Genomic DNA, 17,366 nt, shown 5'->3' on the forward strand with positions numbered 1-17,366 from the left:
TTTTAAAATTAAGATCATTTTTCCCATTTTTCTGTAACCATAATGTGTGTTTCATACTCTAATAATTAATCTAAGATTGAAAAAATCATTTATACAGTTATAATTAAAAATTGCCCTTTGAGATTTGTTTCTAGATGTGCTATTTTCCTGTCCATTTCTCAAATGGCCAGGGCAGTAGCATCTCTGGCCATCCCCCATTGTGGGTATAGCCAAATCTATGATTGTCATAGAAAAAGACCGTTTTAACGCTTGCATAATGGAAAGATTTTAAAAAGGAAAAGAAAAAAAAGATACAATTGACAATAAGTTGAAATGTTGATCATTGGAGGGACGTAACTCGGCATATTACTGTACACGCGACTTACGTACATTCGCAGTTACGTAAAATGTAAATCTCAAAAATTGGAAGAAAAAATCTGAATAGAGTAACATGTAATTTTACAAAGAATTATTCTATTTCAAACATTCATTCACTCTCTCTTTCTCATTGTACCGATTTATTACTTTATTGCTCTAATTGCTAGCACATACGCAAACGTACTGGGCACTCTTTCTCGTAAACCATTCTTTTATACAAAAAAAATAATATATGTACAGTACAGTACAGTACACATAAATACAGTATTAAATAATTAATTACGTAGTTACACGTAAGCAATTTACAAATTCGACTTACGTAAAATGGCATGCACAAGTCGGGTCGACAACCTTTTACTCGTAAAGAGCCATTTTTAGAATTATATTTACCAAAATAATAGTTACGGAGCCGCAAGTTAGCAGCTTGATTTATGAAATATACATTTTTGAAAATTGAGCCTAAAACCTGGGGTTTTTTTTTTCTTTTTTTTAATGGATTTATTTGTGCTTTGCTTAAAGATGCTGTATAAAATACACTGCAATTCAATTATTTACTATCAATGTAGTCGTAATTATAAAATATAATTATTAAAGTAAAAACGTGATTTTAAACATTCTTACATATAAATTAACATTTTTCTTTGGTCAAACAGTATGTTGGGATTTCAAATATTTAATAATATATTTAACTTGTATGAATAATAAAATTGGAATAGAAAACTTCACTTTAAAAAATAAGAAAAATATATAGTTTCTAATGAGTTTTTTATTATTATTTTTTTTTTTGCTGAATCGAGAAAGTTTGTCAAAATTCGGTAAATATGACGTTACTTTCAAAGACAGCAAACACACTATTTAGCTGATTTCATAGTTTATTTTTAATAAAATTCATGTTCGAAAGTGTCTTTTCGCAAAAATATGTCGATCTGAAAATCGACAGAAGTCCAAATGCATAAGTTTTTAATTGAATATACTGTAAGTAACAGGCAATGTTCCAAGTATCAAAAACAACTTGATTTTGCCTTTAAGATTTTATATCTCAGACCATTTATGTTGTGCTACAAAAGTAGATTTCTGTCTCTAAATTTTCTAATTCACTTTTAAGATTACAGATTTTGAACTCACATTTCCTTGATTTTTAAATCTAGTTCTAGTTGAAAAACTGCTTTATCAATATCACTAAAAGGTGAAATATTTCAAATTGGTAGAATTCATTTCAAGTGGTTGCCTTTTCCTTTCTAAACTCTTTAAATCTCTCACCAAATTCCGATTTCATATTTACCACTATTTACGCGAAATACGTTAAATCTATTGAAATTTGATCCTGTTGATATTTCTTCAACATAGGAAAATGTATCAATGTGCTTTTCTCTAAGTCTGCGGTAAACAAACATGATTTTTGTTCAAAAGCAAGTAGTTCTAAAAGCAAAATAGCTGCATCTGCCTTCCCTTGCTGTTTCTTGTTTAGTGTGTTTAAATGTGAGGTCATGTCCACCATAAAATAAAAGTTTTGTAACCAATTGTGATTATTGAGCTCAACGTATTCAAGATCTTTTTGTTTAAAAATAATAATAAATTATTTCTTCGATGCAAGCAGTAAATCGCATTAACACTGCTGCTCTGGAAAGCCATCTTTATTATGTAAAAGAAGATCGAAATATTGGCTATTGACTTCGTTAAGAAGTTCACAAAATTGCCGATGATATAGTGGTCTTGCCATTATTTTGTTCACAATTTGTACAACTAGGTCCATGACTAGTGTTTTTTTCTTCGGAAAGGTTTGTGAACAAAGTACCACTTGATGGATTGTTCAGTGAAAAGAAAAAAACGTTGTGCAAAATTTGTTTTTTAAACATAGAAACAAAACCTTTCTTTTCACCTTTCATACTTGATGATCCATCGGTTGCAATTGATACTATTTTATTAATATCAGTACTTTTACTTTTCAAACAATTGGTGATATCAGATTCTATATCCTCACTTTGATTTGTCCTGTAAGTGGCAGTATATCAAGTTACTTTTTCTGAGGTCCGTCAGAATTAACATATCTACAAGTAAGTATAACCTGTACAATATCATTCACATCGCAAGATTCATCCCAGACAATAGAAAATCCTGGTACTGAATTTAAATCCGTAACCTGCTGACTAGTTATATCTTCTGCCGTACGAACAGTTCTGTCTCTTAGCTAATTAATCTTAACGAACAATGGCATATCTTTTATTTAGCAATTATTTCTGTTTTATTTTTAAAATCGCAAAAGATATTTGGACATTTTAATAAAACAATCTTTCACAAAATCGCCATTGGTAAATGGCTTTCCCCGTTTCACTATTTCTAGACCGTCAACAAAACTAGCAGTAGTTGAATTATTACTTGATTTTATCCAATTTGAAAATGTACAGTACCTTTAAGTTCATTTCACGTTGAATTTCTTGTACTATCTTTCTTCTTTCTTCTCCCTCTCGATAAGTGTTTGCAAATGCTTCATGTTTACTGTAAAAATGTCTTTCTTCATTTGACTTTTTGTTATTAGAAACTTTTTTGACATATTAAACACACTGGGAATCCTGTTAAATTTTCAACAACTGCATAGGATTCAGTTCTAAATTCTCGATTTTCTTTTTCTTCTTTTTTTTCCAGCCATATTAAATATCCTCAATACTAGAAGAAGCTTTTATTCAATATTTTTCTTTTTTTCACACTGTAATATTTAATGAACTAAACACCGTTTAAATATGCTGTCTTTGCGAATCCTGACCAAAATTTTTGGGCATGCTGAAAGTTATAATAAGAATAATAGGCCTGTCTCTAGCATTAAACAATAGGCAGAAAGATTATTTGGTGTGAATAAAAAAGTAGACTATTATAAAGCCCATTATATCTACACATGAAATATATTATAATGAAAAAAGTATTAAAAATTTATGATAATACAGTAATTCAAATTTTGTGGCCCTTGGCATTGGTGGGCCCATGGCCTAAGCCCTATTAATCTTTATGTAGATCCGCCACTGTATACAATACATGCATGCTGACTGGGTACCTTACCTCAAGCTTTCGATACAATCCGGCCGTGTTAAATGCTTCGAATGACGTCACGCGCGCGCACATGTTTGCTGCGGCAAACCACACGAGCAAGCGATCGAGCTCCCGCAAGCATCGCACTGACTTAAAACAGCTGGCCTCGTAAAAGCAAACACAAATGATAAAAGAGTTTACACGTTAGAATAACTTATTATTGGCTTATTTGTTCTCATATAAAAAGTTTATTGACAGTTAAAACTCTCATAAGCATGCGGCGTATGCTAAACAAGCCTAGAGAATTCGCCCCTGCTAAACACGAGTAAATAAGTACAGTATAAAACTAACATACGGCAAGATGACATGATTGTTCGTGTCGCCATTTTTAAATTAAATTAGGCAGGAGAAACTGCGTTGGAGTATTCGTGATGGTTCGTGTCTGATTTTAAATTTGCCTTCCAGTCGCAAGATGTCTCCATAGGTTATATTTTTAGTCGAAACCATGAGGGCCATGGACAAAACTGCCCGTAGATGCTCACAAATATTAGGACAATATGACACAACCCCTTAAGCGTCATTTGCTAAAGCACTAAATTATACTTTTGCTAGTTAGTTTGGCGTGTTTTTCTTAAGGCGATATTCAGTTATTATTATTAAGTTATGTTCTTACTCTGTTAGTGAGGTGATAAGTGATTAGTGAAATTATAAAGTCCTTAAAAAATATTAGTGAAGTTTACTTTTACTTAAATTTAAAATATTCTTTTGTTATATGTATGTTATTTACTAACTTAAAAAGAGCCGCAATTGTGCATTAAAAGAGCCCTGGACTAAGTCCATATAATGATTTCTTAATAGAACTTGTACGGACTACAGGCGAGAAAGTTTTAGTGTAGTCTATTCCATATTTTTGTGAACATCCTTTAACCACAAGCCTTGTCTTATATTTTACGTCTGAATTTTGACTGCCTTGTCTTAGTTGAAATACCATTTATTTCCAATGACATTATATTCTTCAGGCGGATCTACAAGCTCCCAAGTCTTATTCTATAACAATGACCGGTATTCTTCTCTCTTGGCTATTTATCTGCATCTATTTGAGCCAAAGCTTCTTCTACAATGTTTGAAGCACTTTGATTGTCTTCAATAGTTTGACAGTCCAAGTCTTCCTTTGCTATCTTTGATTGAGCAAAGTGATATTCTTTCTTTGGTCAGCCAGAGAATCCTGTTCGCAGTTTTTTGGACTTCCCCTTTCTCTTTGAATTGTTTGATCCAAACTTAGTTCTAAGATTTTCTCACTATCACATAAGATTAGATCCTAATCTTCAGGTAGTCATCGAAGGAAAAACAGGAGGGAAAAAGTATGTTCAGGATTATGACGACCTGAACATACTTTTTTCCTCCTGTTTTTCCTTCTCCTAGTTCTGGTCAAGATATTGATCATCATTTTTTGGTGAATTTGTCGTAAGACCTAGTTCAATAAAACCGACATCTCTACTTCTGATAACAAAGATGGTATACTTTTGCATCACTATCATATCCGATTAAAATGTATTCATTACTTCTTGGTGCGAATTTACTTTTTCCGGGTTTATTGTTTACAACAAAAGCTTTGCTTCGTATCACACGAAGATGGAATATAGTAGTTTCTTGAGGTAAAAATTTCTTCTGGAGTCCTGTCCATGTTCCTAGTAAGACACCTATTTCTGATGTATGCAGCGCTAATAATCATCTCGGCCCATAATGACTCTGGCAATTCTGAATTTATCAACATGCACTTTGCAATCGCGACACGTTTTATTAGCATGTTCAGCTATGCCATTCTGTTGAAGTGAGTATTCAACAGAGAGCTGAAGTTTTATTCCCTCATCTTGAAGAAATTTAGTGAACTCCTTGCTTAGATATTGTTGACCGTTGTCACTTCTAATCATTTTTATTTTTTGTTCTCTGAGATTGATTTATATCTTTTAAATGCATCAAATACTTCGCTTCTGTTCTTCATTAATTAGACAGAGATTCTTCTGGATTTATATTCTATAAACGCGACAAAATATCTTGCTCCTGTTAGACTGGATGTTGTGTTTCGGATATTAGGAAAACTGGTTAGACTCGTGTAACTGGTTATGTAACAAAGGAACAAAGATTACACGAAAGATAACACTGACTTGACTCACCGAAGATCAGTGCTGAAAAGGGGAGAGTAAAACGAAGTCACCCTCACCAACGGCTCACCTAGGGACCAACAGCACCACCAACCTTTTATTACGTAACAGGAAAAATATTTACAAAACATCACCGCAACACAATGCGTAGTACGTATAATATTTAACAATGACTTCAATCGTTGATTCCAACAGCACCATCAAGAGATTTGATCTTCATTGGGCCAAAGATATCTGTATGAACTAGTTTAATACATGATTTGAACTTGAGGAAGATTTTTTTTGGAAATGGTAACCTTGTCTGTGTTCCTCTAATACATGTTTCACAAGCCTGAGATTCTTCGGGAGAATTATCAAATTGCAAGTCATGCACCATTTGTTTTGTTTGTAATTTTTTTAGATCGCTGTAGTTTAGATGTCCAAGCTGTTGTGCCATATCTGGCACAACAGCCTGGACAAACTTCAGGGAATTTTCTTTTCGTAATTGGTCCTCTCGGCTGATGTATTTCTTTTAGCTTGTCCCACGCTCCCTTTGATGTGCTACATCATTTTGCGTAAATTATTTCTGATGATTTTATGCTAAGAAAAGAACCAAAAGAACTAAAATCTTTTGGTTCTTTTGGAACCATTCTTCATCAGATTCATCCATTAGTTATTCAACATATATCCAAAGATCATTAACAATATTAACTATATTTTTCACTGGTTTGTTAAAGAATATTGTTTTTTAGATGATGATATAACTGTTATAATAATATAGCTACTTTTAATAAAAATTATAAAAAAAATGATATATTTTATTACAAAATTTTCTTATTAGTAAAAGTTGATCATTTAGCCGTAGTATAAAAACATAAATAATTAAATGAGTTAAATCTTACAAGTATATAAATTTAATTGAAGAATAAAAATAGGGAAATGAAAAATATATTAAAACTTTTATGTTAAATCACTAATATTATTATTATTTAATTTTTTTAATACAAATTAGGTAAGAAACTCTATCTCTTATTAAATTTTCTTTAACTGTCATTATTTATATATTATAGAAGATGCTTTTTTGATTTATTATAGAACTCTACAATAGAATGTAAAAATTTCATAAAAACTATTTTTATTAAAAATTTTTGATTTAAAAAAATAATTTATAATTTAAAATTTTTAAAAATAAATATGCAAATTATTTTAATTCATTGAATCATAACTGTGATGATTAATTAATTAACTGTTAGCTCAAAAGCACTAAAATCACCATCATTAAAATTTTAATGATTGCAAATACTACTACTAATAATAATAATTAGTGAAATAACATTAAAGATTTCTAAAAATAATTTATTATCCATTTGGCAATTAATGTAGTAATAAGATAAAGACAAATCTATACAATTTTCATTGTAGTAATACCTCGACTTACGCGAACCCGAAGTTACGCGGTTTTCAAATCTCGTCGATTCGTCTTTTGTTTGAGCGCCACGCAACTCTTGATTACTCACTCCCACCACACTATTGTTCAGCTTACATGTTCGGACGTGTAAAATTTCTATAATTTTATCTTGTTAGAGCAAATAGTAATAATTTAATACATGAAATCTATCTATATAACCCATTGAACGCGTGTCCGTCCGTCCGCGTAACGGTATGCCAAAAACGGGCATTAGAGGCGCCCTAACGATAATTTTAAATTAACAATAAATTACAGTAATTGTGATATTTAATGCACTTGTCTTTTATATTGTGCTCTATTTTCATATTTGATATCTTTTCTATATAGATTGACTCATGAGAACAAATTTTGAATTTGCATGTATCATCATTATAATAAATTGGTCTATCAAACTTGAAATTTTGTGTTAGGCATTTAAAATTAAATTTTAGGTTATTTAGAATTTTATTAATATCAATTACAAATGTAAAAGATCAGTTTCAAGAAAGAAGGGAGAAACTTAATTTTTGAGGATTATAAATAGCACAAAGATAGATAAACAATAAATATTTTGTAGTTATTCATGTTTATAATTACAAATTAACTTAAATGTAAAGAGGTTTCAATTACATTATTATTATTATTATTATTATTTAATGAATTTATCTTCTTTTGCTGTTAATTTTATTATGATCTTATCACTTGAACTTCTGTAACTAGAGAAATTTTAAGTAGTGATAAGTTATAATATAGACTTTTTTAAAAAAGAAATACTAATTCCTTTGAAGGACTTTGGTTTCAATCGTTTTGTTACGTGATAGTGCTCTAGTTCTGGTAAAGCAATTAAAGAAATTAGGAAAAGCTTTTGGCTAAGACGAAATCACCTTAATTGTGTTCAGTAATCGGAAAGAACTGTTGCCCACTTACTAAACTGTATTTGTTCGGAGATTAACTTTCCTTTTTACCTAATAAATAAAAATTAATTTCGTGAGTTGGATATTTTATGTATCCCAATAACAATGCATATTTTATAAGTTTTGGAGCTGTTTATAGAACAATCGATTATTAATAATCGTCATAATTTCTAATAGTTCATCATAAAATCTTTTATACCATTCATGTGGAGATTCACCATTATCATTAATTTCTTTGTAATCATAAAAATCATTAAAGATGTTCAAACAATTGTAAATCATGCATCATTGAATGGCTTCGTTTGTTCATTATACAGATTTATGAAATAAAATCTGTAAATTATGTATTTATAAAAAAGATTTAGTAAAATAAATATACTGTATATAAATTTAAGAATATTTTGCTTTGTCAACAGCAATTTTCTAAATAATTATTACATTTTTTAAAATTTAAATAATTGTAATCATATTTAAATCTAATTAATAATATTCTTTTAGAATATGTAATTATGTTCGGTATGCGCTAGTATTTTAATTTAGTTAATATTTCATCAAATTATTAATACAGCGTTCCTATCTTTGATAAATTGTTATATGGAATTTTACGACATCCAAATTGGTATGGCGATTAGATTACTATATGATAAGCAATAAATGGAAAGATAATTAATTAATGAAAATAAATCAGGTAGATCCAAGAACGGTACAATATTAATACTGTAGTAGATTTCCTTGATTAGTTTCAGGATTGCATCCCAGTTGTCATCTCTATACCACCAAAAGAGCAGATAACTACTGTTATTGGTAGGCTATAGATAGAATGGAACAACGTAAATACACTTCATCTTGGCATATTTAGATCTTTCTACAAAGTTATGTACGCTTTAAACTGATTATAAACTTTGACACTAGTTTCGTTAAACCGTAAACCAGTCGAAATGGAGCCCTTGTCTTGTTCAAAATCAGTTTTAATAAGGAAGCAAATGACGAACAACTAAAAATAATTGCATAGAACAGTTATAATCCTGAACTGAGTGAAGCATATTCTAAGCGAACAGATTGATGTCCGCTTACTGTTGATTTAACAACTCTATAATTAAAGAATATCCACAGGCTGTTATCGGAAACCAACTGTTTTCTCTAAGTCAGAAAATAGGATTATACAGAAATGTCATTTCAATCTCTAATTCTAACTGTGAACTCTCACTTAATAAATCGGATTAAAAGAGATGGAGGATCTATGTAAAACAACCTCAAGCATCCAACTAATGTTTATTTTATGTCCGATGTTTGGATTTGGGGACAGACTCAACTTTTAACTGGTTTTAGCTTAAAAAATCATAGGAAATTACTGTCAATAATGCGTGACATAAGAAGAATGGATAACGCTAATATTTCGGCTTTGTATTGATCATAATATATTCTTAAAAAATGCCTCATTTTCGCAGTTTTAATAATTTTCCAATTAAATGCCGGAGAAATTTAATTATCTGCAATGATAATCAAAGCTTAACAAAACTTTCGCTTTTATTAATGAAACTAGATAAGCAATGATTTTTATTTTTCATCAACCGATTGTTGTTAATTTTATTAATAACAGGGATTTAAGTTTGCTTTTTTTTATAGTAATTACATCTGGATGAAACAGATCTATTTATGACAGATTTACATATAAAATAACCGGCTAGTCCATAATACAGATGAAAGGCATGTTATAGACTTTGTAAGTAAATCTGTTACTTCTGTGAAAACTTCTTTAATGCATTCTTAAACGACTACACACAAATGATCATATAGGTTTAGATACGTTTAAAAAACACAGAATTGCGACAGGTTTAAAAATTCTTAGATGCGGTGATGAATGAAGTTCGTGAACTTGTGAGAAGCGAGTCTCGCTCGGTGCTTTTCATCATTAATATTGTTTAGTGCCGAGGGATGTAAATATCCAAGGAGCAGAGTCTTGCGGTGCTTTCTCTTTCCCTTTCCTCATTTATCACTTAGTACTTCCTATGTCTGCCAGAGGGCGACACGTCCCTGTCACTTGTGTTTGTGGCCAAAATATATTTGACAAATGAATGACAGAACTTTCTTTCCGAAGCTTTCTCATTAATTATTCATTTTCCGAAAGAAAACCAAAATGTATTCTCCGTGTAAAGTTTTTTCTGGGACCTAAACGATTATATACGTTTCTGTTTAATAATTTCTATATTAAACCAGGACTAAACTCGTTCTAAATTCGAACTATCAAGAGTTTTTAAAGCTTTAAGAATTCTAACTGNATGACATAATATATTTTAATTATAAATTAATTTAATCAAAAATTATTTTTTGTATGTACAGTACTTATTTCTAAAACTGAATTTTGTTTAAATTTCATATAAAATTTAAAATTTTATCATAGCAGATCTGCAACCATGGAAATTAATTTTCTGCAGACAACTGTTCCTATCTATAGTAAATTAATCTTACAGCAAAGTTTAAAATTTAATTTAAAAATAAAATACAAGTTTAATTTAAAAAAATGATCATCGGCATTTTCAAATGCCATATAAATAAAATGAGTCACTAATTCGGAATTTAATAAATGAAATATCAGGTTCTATGTTGTCATCAAATTTAACTTTGTTGTTTTAAAATTAAGATCATTTTTCCCATTTTTCTGTAACCATAATGTGTGTTTCATACTCTAATAATTAATCTAAGATTGAAAAAATCATTTATACAGTTATAATTAAAAATTGCCCTTTGAGATTTGTTTCTAGATGTGCTATTTACCTGTCCATTTCTCAAATGGCCAGGGCAGTAGCATCTCTGGCCATCCCCCATTGTGGGTATAGCCAAATCTATGATTGTCATAGAAAAAGACCGTTTTAACGCTTGCATAATGGAAAGATTTTAAAAAGGAAAAGAAAAAAAAGATACAATTGACAATAAGTTGAAATGTTGATCATTGGAGGGACGTAACTCGGCATATTACTGTACACGCGACTTACGTACATTCGCAGTTACGTAAAATGTAAATCTCAAAAATTGGAAGAAAAAATCTGAATAGAGTAACATGTAATTTTACAAAGAATTATTCTATTTCAAACATTCATTCACTCTCTCTTTCTCATTGTACCGATTTATTACTTTATTGCTCTAATTGCTAGCACATACGCAAACGTACTGGGCACTCTTTCTCGTAAACCATTCTTTTATACAAAAAAAATAATATATGTACAGTACAGTACAGTACACATAAATACAGTATTAAATAATTAATTACGTAGTTACACGTAAGCAATTTACAAATTCGACTTACGTAAAATGGCATGCACAAGTCGGGTCGACAACCTTTTACTCGTAAAGAGCCATTTTTAGAATTATATTTACCAAAATAATAGTTACGGAGCCGCAAGTTAGCAGCTTGATTTATGAAATATACATTTTTGAAAATTGAGCCTAAAACCTGGGGTTTTTTTTTTCTTTTTTTTAATGGATTTATTTGTGCTTTGCTTAAAGATGCTGTATAAAATACACTGCAATTCAATTATTTACTATCAATGTAGTCGTAATTATAAAATATAATTATTAAAGTAAAAACGTGATTTTAAACATTCTTACATATAAATTAACATTTTTCTTTGGTCAAACAGTATGTTGGGATTTCAAATATTTAATAATATATTTAACTTGTATGAATAATAAAATTGGAATAGAAAACTTCACTTTAAAAAATAAGAAAAATATATAGTTTCTAATGAGTTTTTTATTATTATTTTTTTTTTTGCTGAATCGAGAAAGTTTGTCAAAATTCGGTAAATATGACGTTTCTTTCAAAGACAGCAAACACACTATTCAGCTGATTTCATAGTTTATTTTTAATAAAATTCATGTTCGAAAGTGTCTGTTCGCAAAAATATGTCGATCCGAAAATCGACAGAAGTCCAAATGCATAAGTTTTTAATTGAATATATTGTATCAGGCACTGTTTCAAGTATCAAAAACAACTTGATTTTGCCTTTAAGATATTCTATCTCAGACCATTTATGTTGTGCTACAAAAGTAGATTTCTGTGTCTCTAAATTTTCTAATTCACTTTTAAGATTACAAATTTTGAATTCCACATTTCCTTCATTTTTAAATCTAGTTCTAGTTGAAAAACTGCTTTATCAATATCACTAAAAGGTGAAATATTTCAAATTGGTAGAATTCATTTCAAGTGGTTGCCTTTTCCTTTCTAAACTCTTTAAATCTCTCACCAAATTCCGATTTCATATTTACCACTATTTACGCGAAATACGTTAAATCTATTGAAATTTGATCCTGTTGATATTTCTTCAACATAGGAAAATGTATCAATGTGCTTTTCTCTAAGTCTGCGGTAAACAAACATGATTTTTGTTCAAAAGCAAGTAGTTCTAAAAGCAAAATAGCTGCATCTGCCTTCCCTTGCTGTTTCTTGTTTAGTGTGTTTAAATGTGAGGTCATATCCACCATAAAATAAAAGTTTTGTAACCAATTGTGATTATTGAGCTCAACGTATTCAAGATCTTTTTGTTTAAAAATAATAATAAATTATTTCTTCGATGCAAGCAGTAAATCGCATTAACACTGCTGCTCAGGAAAGCCATCTTACTTTATTGTGTAAAAGAAGATCGAAATATTGGCTATTGACTTCGTTAAGAAGTTCACAAAATTGCCGATGATATAGTGGTCTTGCCATTATTTTGTTCACAATTTGTACAACTAGGTCCATGACTAGTGTTTTTTTCTTCGGAAAGGTTTGTGAACAAAGTACCACTTGATGGATTGTTCAGTGAAAAGAAAAAAACGTTGTGCAAAATTTGTTTTTTAAACATAGAAACAAAACCTTTCTTTTCACCTTTCATACTTGATGATCCATCGGTTGCAATTGATACTATTTTATTAATATCAGTACTTTTACTTTTCAAACAATTGGTGATATCAGATTCTATATCCTCACTTTGATTTGTCCTGTAAGTGGCAGTATATCAAGTTACTTTTTCTGAGGTCCGTCAGAATTAACATATCTACAAGTAAGTATAACCTGTACAATATCATTCACATCGCAAGATTCATCCCAGACAATAGAAAATCCTGGTACTGAATTTAAATCCGTAACCTGCTGACTAGTTATATCTTCTGCCGTACGAACAGTTCTGTCTCTTAGCTAATTAATCTTAACGAACAATGGCATATCTTTTATTTAGCAATTATTTCTGTTTTATTTTTAAAATCGCAAAAGATATTTGGACATTTTAATAAAACAATCTTTCACAAAATCGCCATTGGTAAATGGCTTTCCCCGTTTCACTATTTCTAGACCGTCAACAAAACTAGCAGTAGTTGAATTATTACTTGATTTTATCCAATTTGAAAATGTACAGTACCTTTAAGTTCATTTCACGTTGAATTTCTTGTACTATCTTTCTTCTTTCTTCTCCCTCTCGATAAGTGTTTGCAAATGCTTCATGTTTACTGTAAAAATGTCTTTCTTCATTTGACTTTTTGTTATTAGAAACTTTTTTGACATATTAAACACACTGGGAATCCTGTTAAATTTTCAACAACTGCATAGGATTCAGTTCTAAATTCTCGATTTTCTTTTTCTTCTTTTTTTTCCAGCCATATTAAATATCCTCAATACTAGAAGAAGCTTTTATTCAATATTTTTCTTTTTTTCACACTGTAATATTTAATGAACTAAACACCGTTTAAATATGCTGTCTTTGCGAATCCTGACCAAAATTTTTGGGCATGCTGAAAGTTATAATAAGAATAATAGGCCTGTCTCTAGCATTAAACAATAGGCAGAAAGATTATTTGGTGTGAATAAAAAAGTAGACTATTATAAAGCCCATTATATCTACACATGAAATATATTATAATGAAAAAAGTATTAAAAATTTATGATAATACAGTAATTCAAATTTTGTGGCCCTTGGCATTGGTGGGCCCATGGCCTAAGCCCTATTAATCTTTATGTAGATCCGCCACTGTATACAATACATGCATGCTGACTGGGTACCTTACCTCAAGCTTTCGATACAATCCGGCCGTGTTAAATGCTTCGAATGACGTCACGCGCGCGCACATGTTTGCTGCGGCAAACCACACGAGCAAGCGATCGAGCTCCCGCAAGCATCGCACTGACTTAAAACAGCTGGCCTCGTAAAAGCAAACACAAATGATAAAAGAGTTTACACGTTAGAATAACTTATTATTGGCTTATTTGTTCTCATATAAAAAGTTTATTGACAGTTAAAACTCTCATAAGCATGCGGCGTATGCTAAACAAGCCTAGAGAATTCGCCCCTGCTAAACACGAGTAAATAAGTACAGTATAAAACTAACATACGGCAAGATGACATGATTGTTCGTGTCGCCATTTTTAAATTAAATTAGGCAGGAGAAACTGCGTTGGAGTATTCGTGATGGTTCGTGTCTGATTTTAAATTTGCCTTCCAGTCGCAAGATGTCTCCATAGGTTATATTTTTAGTCGAAACCATGAGGGCCATGGACAAAACTGCCCGTAGATGCTCACAAATATTAGGACAATATGACACAACCCCTTAAGCGTCATTTGCTAAAGCACTAAATTATACTTTTGCTAGTTAGTTTGGCGTGTTTTTCTTAAGGCGATATTCAGTTATTATTATTAAGTTATGTTCTTACTCTGTTAGTGAGGTGATAAGTGATTAGTGAAATTATAAAGTCCTTAAAAAATATTAGTGAAGTTTACTTTTACTTAAATTTAAAATATTCTTTTGTTATATGTATGTTATTTACTAACTTAAAAAGAGCCGCAATTGTGCATTAAAAGAGCCCTGGACTAAGTCCATATAATGATTTCTTAATAGAACTTGTACGGACTACAGGCGAGAAAGTTTTAGTGTAGTCTATTCCATATTTTTGTGAACATCCTTTAACCACAAGCCTTGTCTTATATTTTACGTCTGAATTTTGACTGCCTTGTCTTAGTTGAAATACCATTTATTTCCAATGACATTATATTCTTCAGGCGGATCTACAAGCTCCCAAGTCTTATTCTATAACAATGACCGGTATTCTTCTCTCTTGGCTATTTATCTGCATCTATTTGAGCCAAAGCTTCTTCTACAATGTTTGAAGCACTTTGATTGTCTTCAATAGTTTGACAGTCCAAGTCTTCCTTTGCTATCTTTGATTGAGCAAAGTGATATTCTTTCTTTGGTCAGCCAGAGAATCCTGTTCGCAGTTTTTTGGACTTCCCCTTTCTCTTTGAATTGTTTGATCCAAACTTAGTTCTAAGATTTTCTCACTATCACATAAGATTAGATCCTAATCTTCAGGTAGTCATCGAAGGAAAAACAGGAGGGAAAAAGTATGTTCAGGATTATGACGACCTGAACATACTTTTTTCCTCCTGTTTTTCCTTCTCCTAGTTCTGGTCAAGATATTGATCATCATTTTTTGGTGAATTTGTCGTAAGACCTAGTTCAATAAAACCGACATCTCTACTTCTGATAACAAAGATGGTATACTTTTGCATCACTATCATATCCGATTAAAATGTATTCATTACTTCTTGGTGCGAATTTACTTTTTCCGGGTTTATTGTTTACAACAAAAGCTTTGCTTCGTATCACACGAAGATGGAATATAGTAGTTTCTNCGAGAAAGTTTGTCAAAATTCGGTAAATATGACGTTACTTTCAAAGACAGCAAACACACTATTTAGCTGATTTCATAGTTTATTTTTAATAAAATTCATGTTCGAAAGTGTCTTTTCGCAAAAATATGTCGATCTGAAAATCGACAGAAGTCCAAATGCATAAGTTTTTAATTGAATATACTGTAAGTAACAGGCAATGTTCCAAGTATCAAAAACAACTTGATTTTGCCTTTAAGATTTTATATCTCAGACCATTTATGTTGTGCTACAAAAGTAGATTTCTGTCTCTAAATTTTCTAATTCACTTTTAAGATTACAGATTTTGAACTCACATTTCCTTGATTTTTAAATCTAGTTCTAGTTGAAAAACTGCTTTATCAATATCACTAAAAGGTGAAATATTTCAAATTGGTAGAATTCATTTCAAGTGGTTGCCTTTTCCTTTCTAAACTCTTTAAATCTCTCACCAAATTCCGATTTCATATTTACCACTATTTACGCGAAATACGTTAAATCTATTGAAATTTGATCCTGTTGATATTTCTTCAACATAGGAAAATGTATCAATGTGCTTTTCTCTAAGTCTGCGGTAAACAAACATGATTTTTGTTCAAAAGCAAGTAGTTCTAAAAGCAAAATAGCTGCATCTGCCTTCCCTTGCTGTTTCTTGTTTAGTGTGTTTAAATGTGAGGTCATGTCCACCATAAAATAAAAGTTTTGTAACCAATTGTGATTATTGAGCTCAACGTATTCAAGATCTTTTTGTTTAAAAATAATAATAAATTATTTCTTCGATGCAAGCAGTAAATCGCATTAACACTGCTGCTCTGGAAAGCCATCTTTATTATGTAAAAGAAGATCGAAATATTGGCTATTGACTTCGTTAAGAAGTTCACAAAATTGCCGATGATATAGTGGTCTTGCCATTATTTTGTTCACAATTTGTACAACTAGGTCCATGACTAGTGTTTTTTTCTTCGGAAAGGTTTGTGAACAAAGTACCACTTGATGGATTGTTCAGTGAAAAGAAAAAAACGTTGTGCAAAATTTGTTTTTTAAACATAGAAACAAAACCTTTCTTTTCACCTTTCATACTTGATGATCCATCGGTTGCAATTGATACTATTTTATTAATATCAGTACTTTTACTTTTCAAACAATTGGTGATATCAGATTCTATATCCTCACTTTGATTTGTCCTGTAAGTGGCAGTATATCAAGTTACTTTTTCTGAGGTCCGTCAGAATTAACATATCTACAAGTAAGTATAACCTGTACAATATCATTCACATCGCAAGATTCATCCCAGACAATAGAAAATCCTGGTACTGAATTTAAATCCGTAACCTGCTGACTAGTTATATCTTCTGCCGTACGAACAGTTCTGTCTCTTAGCTAATTAATCTTAACGAACAATGGCATATCTTTTATTTAGCAATTATTTCTGTTTTATTTTTAAAATCGCAAAAGATATTTGGACATTTTAATAAAACAATCTTTCACAAAATCGCCATTGGTAAATGGCTTTCCCCGTTTCACTATTTCTAGACCGTCAACAAAACTAGCAGTAGTTGAATTATTACTTGATTTTATCCAATTTGAAAATGTACAGTACCTTTAAGTTCATTTCACGTTGAATTTCTTGTACTATCTTTCTTCTTTCTTCTCCCTCTCGATAAGTGTTTGCAAATGCTTCATGTTTACTGTAAAAATGTCTTTCTTCATTTGACTTTTTGTTATTAGAAACTTTTTTGACATATTAAACACACTGGGAATCCTGTTAAATTTTCAACAACTGCATAGGATTCAGTTCTAAATTCTCGAT

The sequence above is a fragment of the Centruroides sculpturatus genome, unplaced genomic scaffold (genome assembly GCF_000671375.1).
Source record: "Centruroides sculpturatus isolate CEXI.00-Female unplaced genomic scaffold, Cexi_2.0 scaffold423, whole genome shotgun sequence".
In the NCBI taxonomy this organism is placed as follows: Eukaryota; Metazoa; Arthropoda; class Arachnida; order Scorpiones; family Buthidae; genus Centruroides; species Centruroides sculpturatus.